The 26,306-nt window shown below is 37.7% G+C and overlaps 1 long non-coding RNA gene across 1 annotated transcript in view; it reads right to left on the reverse strand.

Moving 5' to 3' along the window:
• LOC134761498 (uncharacterized) overlaps positions 1-26,306 on the reverse strand; it is a 92,984-nt gene that overhangs the window by 21,386 nt on the left and 45,292 nt on the right. The window lies entirely within an intron of this gene.

A 26,306-nucleotide genomic window follows, 5' to 3' on the forward strand; every position in this document is an offset into this window, starting at 1 on the left:
AAATGTGGCACATACACACCATGAAATACTACACAGCCATTAAAAAACAAGATTATGTCCTTTGTAGCAACATGGATGCAGCTGGAGGCCATTATCTTAAGTGAACTAACACAGGAATTAATCTTAAGTGAACTAACACAGGACTAGAAAGCCAAATACCACATGTTCTCACTGTGAGAGCCTAAACATTAAGTACATGTGGACACAAAGAAGGGAATAGAGGACACTGGGGCCTACTTGAGGATGGAGGGTGAGGCCTACTTGAGGATGGAGGGTGAGGGTCCTATACTTATTACTTGGGTGGCAAAATAATGTGTACATCAAACTCCTGTGACATGCAATTTACTAAATAACAAACCTGCGCATGTACCACTGAACCTAAAATAAAAGTTAAAAAAAAAAAAGAGAGAGAAAGTATCTGCAGAGTCTACGAATAAGATGGAGTCTCATGTAATATAATGGTGTATGGAAGTGACATCCCATCATCTGTGCCATATTCTGTTAGTTAGAGCAAGTCACAGGTTCCACCCACACTCAAGGGGTGGGAACTTCACAGGAGTATAAACATCAGGAGGGGATCTGCCATTGTCTGTTGGCTGCAGGTTGAACATCTTTTTTGAAAAATCTTTTTATGTTCTTGAGTTCTTGAGAGCCATGTTTATTTCCTTTTATGTAAACTGTTTATATCACTTTTACATTTCTATACTGAGCTATCAGCCTTTATCATATCCATTTCTAGGAGCTCTTTATATGTTAAGGCAATAAGCCTATGACTGTGGTTTGAATTTCAATGTTTATTCCCAATTTGATATTTGTAAAAGTTTGGTTTTTTCCCACACAGAAGGAATTTTTTAAAAGTGTATCTAGCAAATTTTACATTTATGACTTCTGGATTTGAATAGTAGTTAGAAAGCCCTTCTTTCATCTAGATTTATTAATGAATTTTCCATGTTTTTTCTAGTACTTAAATGAATTACTGTTTTTTTTTTTAAATTAATTTAAAGTCCATTTGGAACTTCCCTTGCTGTATGGTGTAAACTATGGTTCCAGCTTTATTTTTTTCAAGATTTCTATGCTCAGAGTTATTTAAACTCCATTTATAGAATAATCTAGCTTTTCTCCAACTTATTTGAATTGCTTTCTTTATTATTCACTAATTCTCATATGTATTTGGGCACCTTCTATGGAGTTTTTATACTAATTTATTGGTCTTTCTGTTTATTCTAGTGGCTGTACTATTCTTTTTTTAAATATAAAGTGTTTATATTTTAATGTAATAAGGATACACTGCTCTCATTATTCTTTAAAGAGATCCCCCCACCCACACAAAGTTCTCCCAGCTATTATTTCTCTTTATTTTTTTTCATAGGATGATTAGAGTGAGAATATCTATTTGTAACTATCCCCACAAAAAAAGTTGTATTTTTATTGGGATCATATTACATTTATAAATGAATTTAAGAAGAATAGTAATCTTTATGTTGTTGAGTATTTCTATTCACTAATATTATAAATACAGTTTTAATTTATTCTAGCATTATTTTGTACCATTCAGTTCTGTTTTAAAGTTTTCTTGTTTTGTGTCCAATATTTATAATTAATTTCATCAAAGTATTTTATCTGTGTTGTGCTTATGTGAATAAGTTCTTTTTTCCATGATGTCTTTTAATTGGTCATTGTATTCATTCATATGTTTATACATATAGGCTATTGATTTCTGTTACTGAGTCCTGTTACTTTACTCAACTATTTTATTTTTACTTTTTTGTAGCCATTTTAGTTAATTCTCTTAGGTTTTCCAGGTACATAAATGTAATCTGCAAAAAGTGATAGGTTTACCTTAGTTCTAATTTTCATACATTTATTTTCTTTCTCTTTTCTAATTATGTTGCCCAGCATTTCTAATAATATGTTAAAAATAGTGTGATGATAGTGCATGTTTGTCTTGATTTTTACTTTAAATCCATGGTGTTGAGGGGCATTTGGGAATGCATGAGGTATATTTTGTTTCTATAATAATTGGGGAAATTTTCTCCTGGAATTTAGTGGATGAGTGACCCATGAGTCTAATGCCAATAGAACTCTTGTTGAGCAAAATGAGTCTAGTATTTTTCCAATGACCATTGGCTCAAGATAAAATATAGTTTATTCCTATTTTATTAAATGTTTTTGTGAAGAATGATTGAATTCTGTCAAATGCCTTTTTAGCACTTTTGGGGATAGTTATAATGTTTTAATGCTTATATCTTTATTAGTGTGATAGGTAATATTATGGTATGATTAATAGATATCATAATATTGAAAATCTCTTGTATTCTTAGAATAAACCCCACTTGGTCAACTGCATTTTTTAAATATGATGTTAGATTATGTATGTCAATGTTTATTTAAAATGCTGGCATCAATATTCATGAGTGAGACTGGTCTATCATTTTCTTGTTTGTGTGGGCATATGTGCTTATGTGTAGGTGCACATGCTCAATTTTTGTTAGGCTTTAGTTTCATTTTAGGTAGAATTGAAATTATTTGCTTTTTAAGATTTGAAAGAATTCCCCCATGAAATCATCTGGACATGTGGTTTGGGAAATCATCTGGACATGTGGTTTGAGGTGGGATGGAGGTAGTGGTTATAGCCAAACAACTTCCTCTATGTCTTCTTTGGAAATCATACTGCTTACATTTTTCTATCCTTTCTGAGGTCTGTTTTGATAAAATATGTTGTTAAGGAATGTTATCCACTTCATCAGTGCTTTCAAATTTATTGACATTGATTTATGCAAAATTATTTCTCACTTTGAAGTTATTTCCCTTTTATAAATTTTATTTTTAATATTTGTGTCCTCTTTTTTCTTCATTAGGTTAGGGAGTTTATCTTTTATTTTATTTTTAAAATAATTATCTTTTCAAAGGTCAAAAGAGTATTTATACTCTTCAAGGGAGAAAGAAATATTAAAAATATACATGTATCTGCTCATTTGGGCAAAATAAATACAGAAAGTATAAACCAGAAACTAATTAGACTGCTTACCAACGTGGATAGATGGTAACAAGTTGAAAAGAATGAGGGCATGAAAATGGGGCATAAGGGTAAGTGGGGAGCAATACTTCTTCAAGTATACATTTTTATATAGCTTTAACTCTTAGAACCATGATAATTTTTCACATATTAAAAAAATAGTTAAAATCCATCAGGATGGAGGTGGGATCCAAACTAGAATATAAAAATACAAATGAACTCTAACTGTATTACAAATGAATAGCTTAATCACACTAAAAGGGATGGAGAAAAAAATTAACTTTGGAAATAGTTTGAATTTCATATGAAAATTCATAATATTCATAACTTTTGATTGCATACTAGAAGGCTAAAGACATAACTAATTTTACACAAATTTTGTACTCTAGCTTCTAAATTTGGTTCTTATGGAGATATGACAAGCAATTCTGAATCTACTTTGTGTTTATACTAGAATTGGACTAATAAATATAGATAATGAAAGCACATTTTTCACTTTCAGGGAACAAGTTATAATAAAGAAAGGAGGAAGGAAAAGGGAAAGGGAAAAAGCCTTGTATTTGTTAGATTAGAATTAGAAATATCAAAATGAACCTATAGTTGTTAATATATACAGACAGATACAGAAATAAATATAGATGTGTGTATGCATAAGTTAGCATACATACATATCTTTTCTGGCTATGTCTAATGAGAGGGGCTAGATACTCCAGTAGCACTGAGCACATCTGGCACTCAGTTTATGGCTTCTATATATCATCCTCCAGCAGCAGGAACCAGAGCTCCTTTAAGAAATACGATAGTGGATTCTAGGGATGTGATAGGAAAAATATAAGATGAGCCTGGAAAATATGTGGTTTCAAAAGTAGGGAAGTATTTAAGAAAGGATGAGGACATGTTTGAAAGGACATTGGAAACACCTTGAAGATCTTTCCAATATCCAGTGCTGAAACAATTTGAACAAAAACTTAGTACTGACAGGTTGCATTACAACCTGTAGAATAAAATAAATTATTTGTGAGTCCATACTTCCATAAATATATGATTGAATAAATAAATCAACAAAATGGAATAAATAAGTAAATGGAGAAAAGAGACAGATCTTTCTTACAATGGCAGTCTATTGATAAATGCAGAAGGAATGATAGAAATAGAAAGCACCACTAACCAGAGACTACATGTTTTCTAATTATATTTTTCAGTATGTGTTCTGAATCATTGTTTTATTTTCTTTTCCATGAACTCCAATTATGCAATTGCTATATCTTATCTTTTCTTCCATACCTATCCTTAATTATTAATCTTTTTAAACTTATTTTCCTTTTTGTTTGTCTTTCTTACTGCTACCTACTATTTCTCTTAACTGAAAGACTTACAGTGTCGTTTCTCCCATTTGCTCATTCAATATTGAATGGTTTTCATTTTTCTTATTTACTTTATCTTCCTTACTGAGCTCTGCCAGTTCACTTTTAATTTCCAGTCTTACCATTCAATTCCTGAGACTCTGCATCTCTGCTTTCTAGTATTCCTTCAGAGGCATAATTATATTCCTCATGGTTTAAAATTCATAATATGATGTCTGGTCATATTTTCTGTCTACTCCATGGTAACACTTTCCTAGTGAGTGTTGAGTTTTGTTGCTCTTCTCCATATTCTTTCCCATAGTATTTTTGCTTTTTTAAAAAAATTACTCATCATTACATTATTTGAATTTTCTTTGGACAGATATTTGCAGGAGGCACACTGTTGGGGTATGGCAGATGATCAGTGTAGCCTTCTTCTGCCATAAAGACAGGCTGTTTCCTGCAGAGATGGCCTATTTCTATGACTATCTGCACAGCTCTCTCTTCTCCCAAACTGATCCAGCTCTGCTTGCCCAAATTCTTACATGCACTGTTGCAAACACCTTTGCTCTTTGAGTGAGACCCTTACAATAGGATACCATATTTTTGTTGGCACTTTCTTTGAATTTCCACTGATGGGCCTTATCAACATTCCCCGTGTGTTGCCTCTTCACTTCCTTCCATGGGGCTTCTGATCTCAACTATTTTTTGCAGCTACTTTTTAGAGTCTGTAGATATAGATTTCTTTTAGTTTCATTAAAAATAGAGTTTGTGGTGAGTTTTTCAATTTCCTTGTTGCTTTATTTTTTTTTTGATCTCGAACTCTTTTATTATTATTATTATTATTATTATTATACTTTAGGTTTTATGGTACATGTGCGCAATGTGCAGGTAAGTTACATATGTATACATGTGCCATGCTGGTGCGCTGCACCCACTAACTTGTCATCTAGCATTAGGTATATCTCCCAATGCTATCCCTCCCCCCTCCCCCCACCCACCCCACAACAGTTCCCGAAGTGGGATGTTCCCCTTCCTGTGTCCATGTGTTCTCATTGTTCAATTCCCACCTATGAGTGAGAATATGCGGTGTTTGGTTTTTTGTTCTTGCAATAGTTTACTGAGAATGATGATTTCCAATTTCATCCATGTCCCTACAAAGGACATGAACTCATCATTTTTTATGGCTGCATAGTATTCCATGGTGTATATGTGCCACATTTTCTTAATCCAGTCTATCATTGTTGGACATTTGGGTTGGTTCCAAGTCTTTGCTATTGTGAATAATGCCGCAATAAACATACGTGTGCATGTGTCTTTATAGCAGCATGATTTATAGTCCTTTGGGTATATACCCAGTAATGGGATGGCTGGGTCAAATGGAATTACTAGTTCTAGATCCCTGAGGAATCGCCACACTGACTTCCACAAGGGTTGAACTAGTTTACAGTCCCACCAACAGTGTAAAAGTGTTCCTATTTCTCCACATCCTCTCTAGCACCTGTTGTTTCCTGACTTTTTAATGATTGCCATTCTAACTGGTGTGAGATGGTGTCTCATTGTGGTTTTGATTTGCATTTCTCTGATGGCCAGTGATGGTGAGCATTTTTTCATGTGTTTTTTGGCTGCATAAATGTCTTCTTTTGAGAAGTGTCTGTTCATGTCCTTCGCCCACTTTTTGATGGGGTTGTTTGTTTTTTTCTTGTAAATTTGTTGGAGTTCATTGTAGATTCTGGATATTAGCCCTTTGTCAGATTAGTAGGTTGCGAAAATTTTCTCCCATTTTGTAGGTTGCCTGTTCACTCTGATGGTAGTTTCCTTTGCTGTGCAGAAGCTCTTGAGTTTAATTAGATCCCATTTGTCAATTTTGGCTTTTGTTGCCATTGCTTTCGGTGTTTTAGACATGAAGTCCTTGCCCATGCCTATGTCCTGAATGGTAATGCCTAGGTTTTCTTCTAGGGTTTTTATGGTTTTAGGTCTAACATTTAAGTCTTTAATCCATCTTGAATTGATTTTTGTATAAGGTGTAAGGAAGGGATCCAGTTTCAGCTTTCTACATATGGCTAGCCAGTTTTCCCAGCACCATTTATTAAATAGGGAATCCTTTCCCCATTTCTTGTTTTTCTCAGGTTTGTCAAAGATCAGATAGTTGTAGATATGTGGCATTATTTCTGAGGGCTCTGTTCTGTTCCATTGATCTGTATCTCTGTTTTGGTACCAGTACCATGCTGTTTTTGTTACTGTAGCCTTGTAGTATAGTTTGAAGTCAGGTAGTGTGATGCCTCCAGCTTTGTTCTTTTGGCTTAGGATTGACTTGGCGATGCGGGCTCCTTTTTGGTTCCATATGAACTTTAAAGTAGTTTTTTCCAATTCTGTGAAGAAAGTCATTAGTAGCTTGATGGGGATGGCATTGAATCTGTAAATTACCTTGGGAAGGATGGCCATTTTCACGATATTGATTCTTCCTACCCATGAGCATGGACCCATGAGCATGGAATGTTCTTCCATTTGTTTGTATCCTCTTTTATTTCATTGAGCAGTGGTTTGTAGTTCTCCTTGAAGAGGTCCTTCACATCCCTTGTAAGTTGGATTCCTAGGTATTTTATTCTCTTTGAAGCAATTGTGAATGGGAGTTCACTCATGATTTGGCTCTCTGTTTGTCTGTTATTGATGTATAAGAATGCTTGTGATTTTTGTACGTTGATTTTGTATCCTGAGACTTTGCTGAAGTTGCTTATCAGCTTAAGGAGATTTTGGGCTGAGACAATGGGGTTTTCTAGATATACAATCATGTCGTCTGCAAACAGGGACAATTTGACTTCCTCTTTTCCTAATTGAATACCCTTTATTTCCTTCTCCTGCCTAATTGCCCTGGCCAGAACTTCCAACACTATGTTAAATAGAAGTGGTGAGAGAGGGCATCCCTGTCTTGTGCCAGTTTTCAAAGGGAATGCTTCCAGTTTTTGCCCATTCAGTATGATATTGGCTGTGGGTTTGTCATAGATAGCTTTTATTATTTTGAGATACGTCCCATCAATACCTAATTTATTGAGAATTTTTAGCATGAAGGGTTGTTGAATTTTGTCAAAGGCCTTTTCTGCATCTATTGAGATAATCATGTGGTTTTTGTCTTGGTTCTGTTTATATGCTGGATTACATTTATTGATTTGCATATATTGAACCAGCCTTGCATCCCAGGGATGAAGCCCACTTGATCATGGTGGATAAGCTTTTTGATGTGCTGCTGGATTCTGTTTGCCAGTATTTTATTGAGGATTTTTGCATCAATGTTCATCAGGGATATTGGTCTAAAATTCTCTTTTTTTGTTGTGTCTCTGCCAGGCTTTGGTATCAGGATGATGCTGGCCTCATAAAATGAGTTAGGGAGGATTCCCTCTTTTTCTATTGATTGGAATAGTTTCAGAAGGAATGGTACCAGCTCCTCCTTGTACCTCTGGTAGAATTCAGCTGTGAACCCATCTGGTCCTGGACTTTTTTTAGTTGGTAAGCTATTGATTATTGCCACAATTTCAGCTCCTGTTATTGGTCTATTCAGAGATTCAACTTCTTCCTGGTTTAGTCTTGGGAGGGTGTATGTGTTGAGGAATTCATCCATTTCTTCTAGATTTTCTAGTTTATTTGCGTAGAGGTGTTTGTAATATTCTCTGATGGTAGTTTGTATTTCTGTGGGATCAGTGGTGATATCCCCTTTATCATTTTTCATTGCATCTATTTGATTCTTCTCTCTTTTTTTCTTTATTAATCTTGCTAGCAGTCTATCAATTTTGTTGATCCTTTCAAAAAACCAGCTCCTGGATTCATTAATTTTTTGAAGGGTTTTTTGTGTCTCTATCACTTTCAGTTCTGCTCTGATTTTAGTTATTTCTTGCCTTCTGCTAGCTTTTGAATGTGTTTGCTCTTGCTTTTCTAGTTCTTTTAATTGTGATGTTAGGGTGTCAATTTTGGATCTTTCCTGCTTTCTCTTGTGGGCATTTAGTGCTATAAATTTCCCTCTACACACTGCTTCGAATGCATCCCAGAGATTCTGGTATGTTGTGTCTTGGTTCTCGTTGGTTTCAAAGAACATCTTTATTTCTGCCTTCATTTCGTTATGTACCCAGTAGTCATTCAGGAGCAGGTTGTTCAGTTTCCATGTAGTTGGGCGGTTTTGAGTGAGATTCTTAATCCTGAGTTCTAGCTTGATTGCACTGTGATCTGAGAGATAGTTTGTTATAATTTCTGTTCTTTTACAATTATTGAGGAGAGCTTTACTTCCAAGTATGTGGTCAATTTTGGAATAGGTGTGGTGTGGTGCTTAAAAAAATGTATATTCTGTTGATTTGGGGTGGAGAGTTCTGTAGATGTCTATTAGGTCTGCTTGGTGCAGAGCTGAGTTCAATTCCTGGGTATCCTTGTTGACTTTCTGTCTCATTGATCTGTCTAAGGTTGACAGGGGGGTGTTAAAGTCTCCCATTATTATTGTGTGGGAGTCTAAGTCTCTTTGTAGGTCACTCAGGACTTGCTTTATGAATCTGGGTGCTCCTGTATTGGGTGCATATATATTTAGGATAGTTAGCTCTTCTTGTTGAATTAATCCCTTTACCATTATGTAATGGCCTTCTTTGTCTCTTTTGATCTTTGTTGGTTTAAAGTCTGTTTTATCGGAGACTAGGATTGCAACCCCTGCCTTTTTTTGTTTTCCATTTGCTTGGTAGATCTTCCTCCATCCTTTTATTTTGAGCCTATGTGTGTCTCTGCACGTGAGATGGGTTTCCTGAATACAGCACACTGATAGGTCTTGAGTCTTTATCCAATTTGCCAGTCTGTGTCTTTTAATTGGAGCATTTAGTCCATTTACATTTAAAGTTAATATTGTTATGTGTGAATTTGATCCGTCATTATGATGTTAGCTGGTTATTTTGCTCGTTAGTTGATGCAGTCTGTTCCTAGTCTCGATGGTCTTTACATTTTGGCATGATTTTGCAGTGGCTGGTACCGGTTGTGCCTTTCCATGTTTAGCGCTTCCTTCAGGAGCTCTTTTAGGGCAGGCCTGGTGGTGACAAAATCTCTCAGCATTTGCTTGTCTGTAAAGTATTTTATTTCTCCTTCACTTATGAAGCTTAGTTTGGCTGGATATGAAATTCTGGGTTGAAAATTCTTTTCTTTAAGAATGTTGAATATTGGCCCCCACTCTCTTCTGGCTTGTAGGGTTTGTGCCGAGAGATCCGCTGTTAGTCTGATGGGCTTCCCTTTGATGGTAACCCGACCTTTCTCTCTGGCTGCCCTTAACATTTTTTCCTTCATTTCAACTTTGGTGAATCTGACAATTATGTGTCTTGGAGTTGCTCTTCTCGAGGAGTATCTTTGTGGCGTTCTCTGTATTTCCTGAATCTGAATGTTGGCCTGCCTTGCTAGATTGGGGAAATTCTCCTGGATAATATCCTGCAGAGTGTGTTCCAACTTGTTTCCATTCTCCCCGTCACTTTCAGGTACACCAATCAGACGTAGATTTGGTCTTTTCACATAGTCCCACATTTCTTGGAGGCTTTGCTCGCTTCTTTTTATTCTTTTTTCTCTAAACTTCCTTTCTCGCTTCATTTCATTCATTTCATCTTCCAGGGCTGACACCCTTTCTTCCATTTGATCGCATCAGCTCCTGAGGCTTCTGCATTCTTCACGTAGTTCTCGAGCCTTGGTTTTCAGCTCCATCAGCTCCTTTAAGCACTTCTCTGTATTGGTTATTCTAGTTATACATTCTTCTAAATTTTTTTCAAAGTTTTCAACTTCTTTGCCTTTGGTTTGAATATCCTCCCGTAGCTCGGAGTAATTTGATCGTCTGAAGCCTTCTTCTCTCAGCTCGTCAGAGTCATTCTCCATCCAGCTTTGTTCCGTTGCTGGTGAGGAACTGCGTTCCTTTGGAGGAGGAGAGGTACTCTGGTTTTTAGAGTTTCCAGTTTTTCTGCTCTGTTTTTTCCCCATCTTTGTGGTTTTATCTACTTTTGGTCTTTGATGATGGTGATGTGCAGATGGGTTTTTGGTGTGGATGTCCTTTCTGTTAGTTTTCCTTCTAACAGACAGGACCTTCAGCTGCAGGTCTGTTGGAGTACCTGGCCGCCAGTGTGAGGTGTCAGTCTGCCCCTGCTGGGGGGTGCCTCCCAGTTAGGCTGCTCGGGGGTCAGGGGTCAGGGACCCACTTGAGGAGGCAGTCTGCCCGTTCTCAGATCTCCAGCTGCATGCTGGGAGAACCACTGCTCTCCTCAAAGGTGTCAGACAGGGACATTTAAGTCTGCAGAGGTTACTGCTGTCTTTTTGTTTGTCTGTGCCCTGCCCCCAGAGGTGGAGCCTACAGAGGCAGGCAGGCCTCCTTGAGCTGTGGTGGGCTCCACCCAGTTCAAGCTTCTGGGCTGCTTTGTTTACCTAAGCAAGCCTGGGCAATGGCGGGCGCCCCTCCCCCAGCCTCGCTGCCGACTTGCTGTTTGATCTCAGACTGCTGTGCTAGCAATCAGCGAGACTCCATGGGCGTAGGACCCTCTGAGCCAGGTGCGGGCTATAATCTCCTGGGGCACCGTTTCCTAAGCCTGTCGGAAAAGCACAGTATTTGGGTGGGAGTGGCCCGATTTTCCAGGTTCCGTCTGTCACCCCTGGAAAGGGAACTCCCTGACCCCTTGCGCTTCCCGAGTGAGGCAATGCCTCCCACCTGCTTCAGCTGGCGCAGGGTGCACTCACCCACTGACCTGCGCCTACTGTCTGGCACTCCCTAGTGAGATGAACACGGTACCTCAGATGGAAATGCAGAAATCACCCGTCTTCTGCGTCGCTCACACTGGGAGCTGTAGACCGGAGCTGTTCCTATTCGGCCATCTTGGCTCCTCCTCCTCGATCTCCGCTTTATTTTTTTAAAAAATGATTTTTTAGGAGAAAAACAAAAACAATGGCTTACTTTGTTTTGTTTACATTAGAATGGTTATTTTTTGTATCATAGAACTGTTTCTTAAAGTTAACACAGAGGTTTTTAAATAAGCTATTAGCTGTACATTACCTTGGGCAAATGGCTAAAACCTTGTGAGCTTCAGTTTCTTCATCTTTAAAATGGGGATAATATTAGTGGTGGTGAGGACTGAATGAGATAACATATGTGAAGTGTTTAACAGGATGTTTGACAAATAATAAGTAATCAATAATTATAGTTTATGAGGCAAACTGACCAAAAATACATTTCTATCTGGGATTTGGCATTACTATTTGAGAAGTCTGGGTCTTGGTAGGTTTGACTTAATTTCTCAAGATTTATAGTGTTGAATCCTTAACATTTATTTATGCCTATAATGAAAGAAAAAAGCCAGCAAATCGTGTATTTGCACATTTTCTGAGTGTGGTAGACTTGTCAAATGTAAGACAGCTGATAATCGACAGCCTGGATGTGGCCGGTCATGGTGGCTCACGCCTGTAATCCCAGCACTTTGAGAGGTTGAGAGGCCGAGGCGGGTGGATCACTTGAGCTCAGGAGTTCCAGAGCAGCCTGGGCAACATGGCAAAACCCCATCTCTACCAAAAATACAAAAATTTAGCCAGGCGTGGTGGTGCACACCCATGGTCTGAGCTACTTGGCAGGCTGACCTGGGAGGATCAGTTGAGTTCAGGAGGTAGAGGTTGCAGTGAGCTGAGATCGCGCCACTACACTCCAGCCAGGGTGACAGAATGAGATCCCATCAAGAAGACAGAGCCTGGATATGAAGAAAAGCTTTGTTTGGTAGAGGAGACACCCTAATTTAGGGCAGTGGTGTTTAACCAAGGAGGGACTCTCCCAAAGAGCTTTTTACAAAAGACACATGCCCTTGCTATGCTCACGATCTACAGAGTTAGAATCAATGGGTGATGCAGGCATGCGCAGGCTGCAGAAGCTCCCCTGGTGACTCAGATGTGCATCAAAGGTTTATGGCCTCATCAGCTTCTACTGGAATAACTGCAACAATGTCTTGACTGCATTTGACTGGCATAGCTTCCTCTCCAGTTTATTCCATACCCAGTTATTCAATAAGCTTACTCAGATTCTATTTTCTTAATCAAATGGCATATGCTATCTTGTACTGCACCTTGGGTTAAAGCATAGAAAGAAGGCCTTTAACAATAACTTTTTGCATACATGACATTGAACATATAACTTAAACTTGAAGCCTTGGTTTTCTCATGGTTTTGTGCATCTTTACTTTTTCATTAGTGAGACTATACAGTAATAGGACTATTTCCTATACTTCTCTGAATCCCTTAGGATCCTCAATCAGTATCAAACCCTAAATGGTAGTGTTAAAGATGATCAGGCATAAAGGAAAAAAAGGGAAAGACAGGTTTCCACTGAACATATTCACATATAGTTTTGATAGTTTGCTTCTTTTGCTGTTGATAACAAATATATCTCCAGTTAGGGTAGGAAGAAGGGGAAAGTTTTATTACTTTAATTTGTTTGCAGTAATTCTGTGCACATCTAACACTGTCAGCTGTTCCTACTAGGTGCTCAGTAATTGCTTGCAGAATTGAAATCTTCAGTATAAATGGATTATAACAGGGGAAATGGAAAACAAAGCAAAACCAAAGCTCTTTCTTTTAACCATGAGTTTTTTCTTATCGCTATGTGAGTGGGGAGCTTTTCCACATTAAGATCCCATGCCCGCCAGTTTGTATAAGACAAAGATCCTGTCCTCCAGCTAGTTATAAAGAACATGAAATAAAACTGGATCCTTTGTGAGCATCAGACCTTAGGTTTATTTTTGTTCTAGATTTTAGATCCGCTTTTATGACACAGAATATGCTTATTAGAATGGGCAAAGGGTTTACTTTCAGTTCCATAAACTCTTATTGCCGTTTATTATACATTTTATTATTAATTACATGTTTATGCTAAAGGACCTATTCTGTAAACAAATTCGGCTTTTGATTTTAAAAATTCAATTGGGGTGAGTAAATTCACAGGAAACTTTCTGCTCTGTCCCTCACTCAATTATTAATAACCAGTGTAATCATTGTGATGTGTTTCAATGTCTGGTTTAGGCTCTTACCATATGAATCTTTCAATTCAAAACTAGATTCTTATTTTTACTTTCTATTTTTTAAGATGAAGAAGCCATATCTTTGCAATACATTTTTATTTCCTTTATTCAGGGATAGAGAACACCAGCTGTGTTTAGCTTTCCCAAGGTTCAAAATCTTACCTGGGGTGTAAAGAAATAGAGCAGAATCTTGGTCTCTGGATGAGATGATTACTGAGGCTATCACATGCTGGCACTGTAGCATCCCCAGCTACACCATTTATTGATGCAAAGAATAAAAAGAAATACTGGGAAAAACTAGGGTGATCAAAAATCTCTTTGGTTCATGGATTAGGTAGTGTCAGACATCTCATTTTAAAAAGAACTGCTGTCTGGATTGAGAAAGTGTGCCGTTTTATTCATATGATGGATTTGGGGTTCTGGGATGTGTGTGTATTTAATTTTACAAGAAGTGGTCTGATCAGAAAAGGGCTTCTCATTATGTTAAAGGCAACACATGTTTTTCGAGGGCAGGGGAGGAAGGTACAGATGGATCACATGGTTAATTCAGCTAAGTGGCCAAATCAGTGCTCAGTGGCATCTTTTGAAGGCAACCAGTTTGAAAGTAGCAAGTGACTTGTCCATTTAAAAAGCAGGGATGGGCAGTGAGAAAGTTCTTTGGAAATTAAATCTGTTTAATATGGCGTAAAAGCATTAAAGATAATAAAATAACAATGCTGTTTCCACAGACCGACTCTTTTGCTAAGCAAACACCAAAACATCATTCAATTTCCCAGATGCAAGGACTAGTTTTCAAAAGATGGATTCATGTTACCCTGGAAAGCTCCCAAGCAAATAATGTCTCTTTATTGGAAGCAAATGAAGAAAAAAGAGGATCTGTGGGGGAGTGGAAGCTACGTAATTTTATTAAAACATAAACTCAGCAGTTCAGATAGGGATTTGGGGGAGGGATAGTTGCCCTGGCTTTGGGAGGAGAGAAGCAAGCTGTGATTAGAACCACTTGATAGGGGAACCTTATTCGTGAATGAGAAGATGCTGGGGAAAGACACAGACCCTCAAGTCGAGAATTCATCCAGGATTGTATTTAAACTAGTTTTTCTGCACTCTGGGGACACAAAAGACTTTGGTGTTTGCATATCTGGCAGGGGAAGCAGAAGAGCATAATTTTTAACAATTCAGACACTAGGCCCTGGAAGCCTTGGATTTAAATTATAACTCTACTCTCTAATAGTTGGGTGACGTTGGACCATTCACTCAACCTCTCTGGTTTTGTTTTCTTTAAATGAGGATAGAAACTAGTATATATTTCATAAAGTTTGAGGAAAGATGAAAAACACGAATATGTACAAAGCATTTAGCAAATTGCTAAGCATATAGTTGGAATAGATAAATCTGAGTTCTATGATATACTGCTATTATAAAATACTGGTTATAATAATAACATTGAAGTGAAGATTTAAGCTTCAGAGTCTTCCTTGTTTAAAATGACTAACTCCACTAAACAGTTTTCTCTTGTATATTCACTAAATGTTTCTATACTTGAGTTCCCCAAGAAGGGCCTATATCAGGCTGGGCGCAGTGGCTTATGCCTATAATCCCAGCACTTTGGGAGGCCGAGGTGGGTGAATCACGAGGTCAGGAGATCGAGGCCGTCCTCGCCAACATAATGAAACCCTATCTCTACTAAAAAAATACAAAAATTAGCTGGGTGTGGTGGCGTGCACCTGTAGTCCCAGCCACTTGGGAGGCTGAGGCTAAAGAATCACTTGAAGCCAGGAGGTGGAGGTTGCAGTGAGCCGAGATTGCACCATTGCACTCCAGCCTGGCGACAGAGCAAGCCTCCGACTCACGAAAAAAAAAAAAAAAAAAAAAAGGACCTATATCAAGGAACTTGTATTGAAAGCATGCATTTATTCATTTGTCAGTTATTCATTCGTTCAATAAGCATTTATTTTATTTATTTTTTTAAATTTAATTTTTGTTTTTAATTTGTGTGAGTACATACTAGGTGTAAACAAGCATTTATTGAGTATTAGACTCTGTTAGCAGCCAGAGATATCTGTGAGGGTGAAAAGGCAGATTCTTCCATTTGAGTAATTTATAATAGGCAGGGGATATATATAGTTAAACGACCAATTAAACTTAGTTCTAGGTATTTGAGAGAAGTGAGGTTCAGGAAAGTCTTTGTAGAAGAAGCATCATCAAAGTTGAGACCAGGAGTATAAGTAGGAATCACTCAGCTGAAGGGGAGTCTGGCCTGGATGAGAGCAGGGAGCACAGCTCCAGGAACGCAGAGAATATTTACAAAGGCAATGAAGTGGGAAAGTGCTTGGGGGACCATCCAGTGTGGCTGATAAGGGATGAAGAGAAGAGTGACCAGGATGAGAGGCTGGTTGGGCTTTGTTGACCACTTTCAAAGAATATTCATTTTATCCTGAGGGCAATGAAGAGAAAGGGCAAGAGAAAGTCCTGACGTTTCAATGGAAACCCTGGTCTACATTTTTTCATGCCATTTTACTTTTAGTTATTCCATTCTGCTCTCACAACATGTCTAAGACATAGAAATGGACAGGTGTCTCTCCCCTATGGTAGCCAAGGAAACAGCCTCAGAGAGCCTCCTCCCTGGTCACATGCCAAGTTCCATTTTACCAGCCAGCCTGGTGATAAAAAGCATCTCTTCCTTTCTCCTCCCAACACAACCTCTTTCCTCAAGTTTAATTGATGGGATGTTGACTCGGATATTCTTCAAGGAGAACAATGTATAGTATAGCACAAGTCCTTTAGGAGAAAGGTGACAGGATATGGACCCCTACAGCTCCCAAATTGCCTGATTCCGTGAAGCTCAACATGCCTTGACCTGCCTTCTCCATTCGGAAGCTGGGGTTGGGGCTGTTCTCCTTGAAACCCATTGAGGAAGCCATGAGAGGTTATCTTGACGATTCCCTCAAATCTTCCTCTGTGCCACAAGGAAACTGTTACAAACAGAATTTGAAAAAGGTCCAAGTGCAGCAGTACATTGAACACAGATATCAAAAAGTCCCAAAATGCCTCTTTGAGGAAATAGTATTTAATCGGAGAACAATTCATGGATCTCAATAGGCCCAGATAGCCATAAGAATATACATACATACATATGTATCTACACACATATGCAAATGAGGAATGACAAACAAAAATAGGACCATGCCCAGCTTGAGATTTTTCCAGCCAGCAGAATACTCTGCATTTTCTTTACCATTTGAATGATTTCTCTCTCTCTCTCTCTCTCCCTCTTTTTTTTTTTTTTTTTTTTTTTTTTAAATACAAAGTGTTACTCTGTCACCCAGGCTGGAGTGCAGTGGTGTGATCTAAGTTCACTGGAACCTCCGCCTCTGGGGCTCAAGCCATCCTCCCACCTTAGCCTCATGAGTAGCTGGGACTCCTGGTGCGCACAACCACGCCCAGCTGATTTTTACATTTTTTATAGAAACGAGGTTTTGCCATGTTGCTCAGGCTAGTCTCCTGGGCTCAAGCGATCCACCCACTTTGGCCTCACAAAGTGCTGGGATTATAAGTGTGAGCCACCGTGCCCCATCTCTCTTGTTTTTTTATCCTTAGGAAAGGCCAATGGATTAATGAACAATGGTAAAATCCTGAGAACCAGTGAGGGCAAATAAGTAGAAAATAATTGGTTAAAGAGTCATTTTTTAAAATGACAACCTTCTGGTATAGGAGGATGTTACATTAGTTACAGGGAATAAGGATGTTCTTTCCAGATATAACTGCTAACTAGGGTGACTATATAAGTCATTGTTAACTTTTGAAAAACTAATTTATATTTTGAAATAATTTTAGAGTTAGAGAAGCGTTACCAAAATAGTAAATATAGCCTTCATGTAGTATACACTTATGCTGACAGCTTATTTTTCGTTCAATACTGTTAACCTAAGTATATAGAACGTATCTGGATTTTACTAATTTTTCCAATAATGTTCTTTTTCTGTTCCAGGATCCCATGTTACCTTTAGTTTTACGTTTCCTTATTCGCTTCCATTCTGTGACAGCTCCTTCATCTTTCCTTGTCTGTCATGACCTTAACACTTTTGAAAAGCACTTGTTAGTTATTCTGTAGAATGCTCTGCAATTTGGGTTTGTCTGAGGTTTTTCCCTTGATTATTTAGAGGTTATGCATTGTTGAGAAGGCTACAACAGAGAAAATGTGCCCTAGGGGACATGCAACATCAATATATGTTACTAGTAATATTAGCCCTGATCACTTAGCTAACATTGATCACCTGGCTGTCTGCCTGGACTCTCTACTGTAAATTTACTATTTATTCCCTCTAAAATTACTAAATATTTTTGGCAATATACTCTAAGTTCATGCAGATATTTTATTTCTGTGTAAAGTTTCACTCACCAACTTAATTATCCATTGGTGGGTCTTGCCTGCAACAATTATTATGGTGAAGTTCTAACGGTGATCTTCTATTTCTCTCATTCTTTTTACATTATTAATTAGAATTCTGTAAGAAAACGTAGTCATTTCTCACTTATTTATTTATTCAGTTATTTATTCAACATTAGTTCCTGTTTTGTTTTTGTTCTTTGGATTATAATCCACTATTATAATTATTTATTTTGTTGCTGGATTGTTCCAATTTTAGCCATTGGTAGTGTTTTCAGGTTGCCTCCTGTGTCCTTCCAATATGCCTACATTAAAAGAAAAATTTTTAAGAACTTCCTTGCTTTCTTGCACCACAAGATATTTCAGGCTCAATGTGTATTTTCCCCTACCCCCACCCAGAAAGTATCACAGTTATTCAAGGAGCCTGGTTCCTTTATTAGATAATTTAAAAGGCCAAGGTCTGGGTACAAGGTATAATTATGGCTACTGAAGTGTCACTGTTTCTAGGTCCCCTCAGTGGATATTGTTAGGAAATATATACATATTAGTATGTGTACTAACTCATGCATACATACACATCTATATTTCTTTCCCTAGTCTTTACCTGTATCTATCTATTCATTCCATAGAATTTCTAACCCATACCCTTGTGTTAAACAAATTTACCAGCCAGAGTACAGGATTTGTTTAGGTTTTTCTGACTTTAGCTTAACAGCATCCACTCAAAACATTCTGCCTGAAGAATGTCTTTTAACATTTCTAGTAAACAGATATGCTCCAATAAAGTTCAGTTTTTGTTTGCTCAGAAAGTCTTTATTTCTCCTTCATTTTTAAAAGGTATTTTCTGTAGATATAGAATTCTGGGATGACAGTTGTTTATCTATCAGTGCTGTACAGTGCCTTAAAAATATCACTCCATTGTCTTCTGGCTAGCATGATATAAGATTAGATGTATGCTGTAATTCTTACCTTTGTTCCTCTGTATGAAATGTCTTATTTTCTCTAGTTATTTTTAAGATTTTCTCTTTTCTGTTTACAGCAATTTAAATATTAAGTTCCTATATAAGTGAGATTTAAAAAAATAATTTTCAGCCATTATTTCTTCAAATATTTCTTCCATTGTCTTTTTCTTCCTCTTCCTGGGATTCCAATTATGTGTATTTTAGAGTGATTTGTGTTGTCTCACAGATCTTGAATGTTTGGTTCTGGTTTTTTTTTTTTGTTTTTTTTTTTGTTTTTTTTTTTTACAATCAATAAATAGACTTCTTTCTTTTCTGGGTGTTTTCACTGTGTGTGTGTTTTTTTTCCTCATTCATTTTTCTCTTTTTGTTTCAATTTGGGTAATCCTATTGACCTGTCTTCCAGTTCACCAATTCTTCCAGCAGCTATGTTGTCTGCTTTTGAATCTGCTGAAGGCATTGTTAGCTGCTCCTCCTGTGTTTTCAATTTGTACTCTTTTTACTTGATTCTTTCATGTAGTTTCATTTCTCTACTGAAGTTACTCATATCATTTTGCATGCTGTCCACCTTTTATTTTAGAGCTTTTAGCATATTAATCACTGTTCTTTTTAATTCTCTGTCAGCTATTGCCAACACCTGTGTCATTTCTGGATCCGGTTTTGACGATTACTCTTTTACTTCTGAATGTGGTTTTCTTGCCTTCTTGCATGCTTTGTGTTTTGGTTTTTTGTTGTTATTTGAAAACTGGACATCTTGTGTAGTACAGTAGAGACTGAAATAAGTAGATTTTTAAACTTACACTGGGCATGTCTTTTCCTCTGCTAGGCTTTAAGTATGGGAGTTTGAGTTATATTAGGGATTTGGCTGCATTTAGTTTTGTTTTTTTTTTCTTGTTACTGTGGTTACCCTCAGAGTGTCATGGGCTTTAAATTATTGTAGATATACCTGTGGTTGTAGTACAAAAACAGAGAAATTTGTATTCAATTCTGAATTTTAGGTCTTCTCTTTGTGCCTCACAAAGCATTTTTTTCACATGCTTATTTCTCACCTGTTCTTTTCAAAACAGCAGTATCCTTCTCTTATATGTTATCTGAAGCATACCAGCTTAGTGACGATTGAATGTGGGGATGTGATCTCAATTGTTCTCATTAATCCTCAGTCATAAACATAAACCCTATTCCAGGATCTTAGGTGTGTGGACGGATGGTTCTCTTCCCTATGTAAGCATGTGCTCACATCTCTCCTCTTGCCGTCTCTCTAGATTTTGGGTAAGAGTTTGCTACTTTAACTCTCCAGTGGATTTTTTCAAACTTCATGAATTTGAAGTTAGTCTGGCTCTTTTATTTTAATTTTTGTAACTGTGAGCAGCTCTCCTAGCTCTCTACATCCTGGGATAGAAGCTGGAAATTCATTCAACCACTTTTGAGGGTGAAAGAGGCTCTTGTAAATAAGTATGTTAGGGCCGCATGTGTAAACTGGGATTGCCCCAGGCAAGCTGGAATGTGTGGTCACTGCACAGGTAACTCTCATGAGGCAAAGGTGGCTTTCACTAGGTCTAGACAGCACAGCTTTTTGAGGAACTGAGTAAGCAAGAATGAGATTTATATGTTAATTCTAGTTAAATCCAGAGCCTGGAACACACTTTGTGCTCAGTATGTATTTGCTGAATGAAAGAAAATTAATATGAAAATAATCTAAGTCACATAAAACTCCATGAAGAGCAAAGACAAACATTTTCTTCAAAATGCTTGATTTTTTAAACTAGATTTTCCCCTCTTTCCTCACATACACACAAATATATGCACACATACACACTCACACACACTTCATGCTGTCTAAGATAATTTCCTCAGATCAATCCTTATTTCATGCACTTTTGTGGGTGAGTAAATCCTTCTATCAGTGCTAGGGTAAAGATCTTTCTCTTCCTCTTCCTTCTCTTTCTCTCCCTGGATTTCACTGCTTGAGTCTCACACAGATAGCCTGGTTTCTTCTAGAAACAAAGTAACTCCATTATTTTATCCCTTGCAACTCTCAGAGGGAACCCAAAGGGCTGGCCTGTCCTTCTACTGCCATAAATTGCAGAGACTTAGCCTTAGCAACATGGCCGGTTAATCGTGCTCGCACAAAACCCAGTATGGATCTGAGGCCGGAACAGTTCTGCTCGGTGTTATTGTTCCCCCACCCTGCAGAACCACAGAATCACAGCATCTGAGGCTTGGAAGAAATCTTAAAAAACCAAACATACAATGATCCTCAGCTTTCACTCTGTCACAACACACAGGAGGGATAATGTAGACAATGATAAGAACCTCCCATGGATGTAGGTCAGGCAAGTTTACTAACTATAAAAATAATATGGTTTCTGGGTATATGCGATTTTAAAACTTTAATTATCTGAGCTATTCCATACCCATCCAATAGTTTCTATTGCTTGTAATCAAAGAACTAATACAGATCCACTTTAATTTATATGATTTTAAAATTAATCAAAAAATGTTCTCTATTAGTAGTAATAAATTACCTGTGATAGCCCATATGAGTGATTATCGACCTAGCAATGTATCAAGAAGCAAAGTTGAAAACTTCTTAACTAATCTAACTCTTCACCTGAGATTTGAGGCTCCTTTATATTTCTGCCAAGTATTTATTCATTCTCCACTTGCATCACTCCAGTAACAGAGGATCTCACTTTTTCCTGAGAAAACTCTAATTATTTTTTATATTTTATTTTTGAGATGGAATCTCTCCCTGTCGCCCAGGCTGGAGTGCAGTGGCGCGATCTCGGCTCACTGCAAGCTCCACTTCCCGGGTTCACGCCACTCTCCTGCCTCAGACTCCTGAATAGCTGGGACTACAGGTGCCCGCCACCACGCCCAGCTAATTTTTTTTTTTTTTCTTTTTGTATTTTTAGTAGAGACGGGTTTTCACCATGTTAGCCAGGATGCTCTTGATCTCCTGACCTCGTGATCTGCCTGCCTTGGCCTCCCAAAGTGCCGGGATTCAGGCGTGAGCCACCGCACCTGGCTGAAAACTCTAATTATTAATAAGCTCATTCAAGTGGAGTTGAAATTTATTTCTCCATGATTGCTTTTATTGTGTATCCTTAGGTCCTATAGCAAGTATCTGTGAAGAAGTCTTTGCATATGGCAGACATTAGCTCTTTCCCTGTGGTCTTAGCCAAACCTCTGATGATACCACGGGACTTGGTCTATTACTAATTTTTAAAGGGGATTTTGCTTAATGATTTGGGATGATTAGCTTTCTAGAAGCAGAAGCAAAAAAGAACATTTTGGATCGTGTCTAATCAAGAGAAGTGTCTGGAGCTAGTCCATTGGGAGAACTTAGAAGTAAGGAAAGCACAGAGAAGGTGCCCTTTGCCCTCTCTAAATATCACCAAATTCCAGTCTCACTCAAAGGGGCAGTAGATTCTGAGAAAGGAAAGTTATCTCTATGAAAATGTATGCTGATCCTCAGTATGAGGGAAAACAAAATTATTTTCTGGGCATAGCAAGAGTTTATAGGTAGAATAGTAGAGTACTTAAGAAACTGGATTTCAAAAAGAGACTACCTGGGATCAAATCACCGCTCTGCCACTTACTAGTCATGTGATTTGGGGCAAATTCTTTAATCTCTGTAAACATTAGCTTTTTCATCTGTAAATTGGGAATAATTAATAATAGTACCTATGTCATAGGGTTATTTTAATAATTAAATGTGATAAGGCAGTACATGATTATTAACAAGTATTATTTACATTTAAACCTTTACATTCAAATTTAAGAAGGTAGTATTGGTTGATTTTATAGATAAGGTAACCCATATTTTTCAAAAATTAAAAATGTATCCAAATTAAGAATAACACTTATTTAAATGGTTTCCTCCTTCTTGTTTTTTCCCTAGTTGACTGATGTTTGGCAGCAAATGATAGCTTTGCCAATTTCATCTGGGCAACTCTTTTTAAAAAACTGTTGATAACTTTGGAAATACAGCATTTACACCTAAGGGCTTCTTAATGTTAATGAGCCCTTAGGTGTAAACTGATTCAGACGCATGGGACTTTTTTTCTCTGATGCTGCATACACAACCTCCAAAATATTTTGAATCACCTCTTTGGATTAGAAATTCTGTGCAGACATAGCCAACATTGTTGCTGGAGGGAAAATATGAAAAGGCCAAAGTGAGAAAAATCACAGCCTGGGGATAAAAGAATAATAAGAGGGAAAAACAATAGAAATCTTTATGAAGAGCATTGGGACCAACATTTGAGCTACCTGCAATGTTTATTATAAACTAGGGGACAATGAAATACATGTTCCCTGACAATGTCTTTCAAACTTTAACTGGTGGTGTCTCATTGCTTGATTTAAATGAGGTTAACATTTTGCCATACATTTTACAAGCCAAAGCATTTTATCGTAAATTGTTTTCATGTCTTCTTCCTATTTTCTCTTGGGTTGTATGTTAGTCTAATTTATATTAGGTTGTTTTATTGCTATTCTTGTTGTGCTGTTTATTAACCTTATTCTTATTAGTTTGTAAAAACTCTTTACATGTCAAGGAAATTACTCCTTTTAGATTAATACATTTTCATATTTTATGTAGTAAAAATAATGGCATGACAGTGTCTAGAACAAGACTCAGCATAATATCAGTATGTCTTTAAGGCCTGGAAAATGATTGTGTATGTGTTTATTTTAGATACTTTATTTGTCATATCAGCATATAGTATCTCCAAATTAGTACTTACACTAATTAAAGTAAAAACAAAAGTTAAGCTTTTATTACTACTGCTGCTTTTAAAAAAAGCACCTCTTTCTTATGAAGTTCTATTAGCATAAGTGCTTGATACATGCATATCACTTTTATTCTGAAGCTTTCTAAAAATTTTATTTGTACATTTTAAACACATGTCAAAATTGAGGAAGAATTTAGTTAAGAATCCCATGTTTTCATTTCCTCTGTTTTTCATTCTAGGTACATAGTATTGAGCAATGATAGTATTTTGCTTAAGGAAACTGACTGCATACAGTTGTTCCCAAGGTACGGTCTTATGCCCTAATACTGTTTGGATATAGCTGACTGTAATTTCTTGTTTCTCTTATTTTTATCAATAATGTCTAGCACTATTTTGAACTTTGAGTGTTCAATAATGCTTCAATAAACCAATGATTAAATTAACTAATTAATGATTTATTATTATTATTATTATTATTTGAGATGGAGTCTTGCTCCGTCACCAACCTGGAGTGCAATGGCGCCATCTCAGCTCGCTGCAACCTCTGCCTCCTGGGTTCAAGGGATTCTCCTGCCTCAGCCTCCCGAGTCGCTAGGATTACAGGCATGTGCCACCATGCCCAGCTAATTTTTGTATTTTTAGTAGAGACAGGGTTTCACTATGTTGGCCAGGCTGGTTTCGAACCCCTGACCTCAGGTGATCCACCCGCCTTGGCCTCCCAAAGTGCTGGGATTACAGGCATGAGCCACTGCATCCGGCCATGATTGATTATTAATTAATAATTAAATTATTCATGTTTAACTGCATTGTTAATATTAATCATAGTAGCAATAGTCACAGAAGTAGTAGTTAGAATTGTTATTTTTAACATTTTTTCTGTATCATATTTTTTAAAAAGAAGATGTAATCAGTTTCCTAATTTGTAAAATAGGAACACTAATGTGAGTAATAAAATAGGAACACCGATATGACTAATAAAGACACACTAATGTCTATTTATGGGATTTTTAAAATCATCCCCAGACTTCCCCACTTTAAATGCCCCATCCTTTGCAATTAAATGCAATTCTTGAGCTTCCTTTAGAAACAACAGTGGTGGTGCTCTATGGAATGTAAAAAGAATCCTCCAGCATCCCTTAGCTAATGATCAACACAATTCATATATACAGGAAGGAACAAAACTAGAGAAATCTAATTTATCGGAACACATCTTAGGAAACAAGAAGAAGATAAACCTCTTCCTGGGAACTCACATGCTCTGTACAGGGCCTAGTGTGGGTTCACAGGGAGTTTTTGTTTTATGGGCAGATTTCTGGGGAACAAGGTTTTGTTGGAATGGGGAGCCCTACTCTGAAACTGTAGCCACATAGAGCTATGGGCCTGTTGCAATAATATTTTGGGGTCCTGTCTATTTAACTGCCAGTAAAATACTTCCAAAGGTAGGAAATGCTAAAAATAATATAAGCAAATATAACCAACCTCACTGGGTTGGGTGGAAGCTTTGAAAGTACTAACGTGATGTGGAATTGAGCCCTTAGATGGAGAAAAGAAATTAATTTTCTCTATGAAGCCTGGTTTACTACATCCACCTCTTGGTTTCTGACACTGGCTGTGCACAAAGGGAAGAGCACTTGGTCATGAGCATAACCATCCTCTGGCGTCAGTGACCTTCATCTGTTCCGTGAAACCACAGCCTTGAGGGTCCTCTTACCATGGCCCATAGTCTGTAATTATTGTACCCTGCAAGTGCAGGGGCCAAGATTTTAGGGTTAAAAGTAAACAGATCCTTTATAAACAAGTTAGGCTGTTATGATGATTACATTTTTGTGTGGAGTCCTGGATTTTCTACCACAAAATCATTAACCGTCTCACTCTTCCAGTTGCCTCCACCTCCTACCACATACCCATTTCCCATGCATTTTTAGATTGCTTTAAAATGGAGACAAACCAGTGTGGAAGTATAAAATACAGATTGCTAGACTAAATCTTGCCTCTTAGGATTTTAGAGTTGGTTAGGTCCTCAGGGATTTGCTGGTCCAATTTCCCCCTCCCCTCCCCTCCTTTCCCCTTCCTTCCCCTCCCTTCAGAACCTTGGAAGCCCCCTGTGTCCACACATATGGCAGGCCAGAAATGCCTGGGGAATTACGTCCTTACCCTCCAGCAGCTCTTAGCCAATGATCAACATAATTCATATGTAAGTACCCCAGTTTCCTCACCATCAGCCCCCACAATTGCTTGTTTAATAATTTGGAGGCATATGTTCCACACTGGCTCCCAGAATTCCCAACAGATGAAGTGCCCTTGCACCTTGTACATACTTCCACTGCTTTTTCCAGCACAGGGGTTCCTAAAGATTTGTTAGCTGTGTCCTCTACCAGGTGTTAGGTTTGTCAAGATCATTGTCAATGGCTTTGCAACTTTGCCTTTTCAGACCTTAGCACAATCTTAGCACATAGTAAGAGGCAGTACGTGTTTGTGGCAATGAATTAAATGGACTTTGCAAGGTTTCCTAGCTGGCTGTTGTCTTCGTACAATAGCTTCATCCACCCTTTATGTGGTGGGGGTCTGCAGCTTATGCCCACACAGAACGCATTCTACCTTTTCCAGTCTCAGCCCCTGTGGGGAGGGCAGGCTAACCTTTGACTTAACCTTCGAATGAATGCATTTCTTACCTCGGACCATAGTCATTTGTTCAAGGATCCAAACTGGGCTATTGAGATGATTGATATGAGGAGCTTTGATGAAAATGCTGGAAAAAAGACTTATTCTTTCCCTCTCCTTCTTACTTTCTTTTTTCCTCCCTCCCTTCTCTCCTTCC

Source organism: Pongo abelii, chromosome 4, assembly GCF_028885655.2.
Source record: "Pongo abelii isolate AG06213 chromosome 4, NHGRI_mPonAbe1-v2.0_pri, whole genome shotgun sequence".
NCBI classification, from domain to species: domain Eukaryota; kingdom Metazoa; phylum Chordata; class Mammalia; order Primates; family Hominidae; genus Pongo; species Pongo abelii.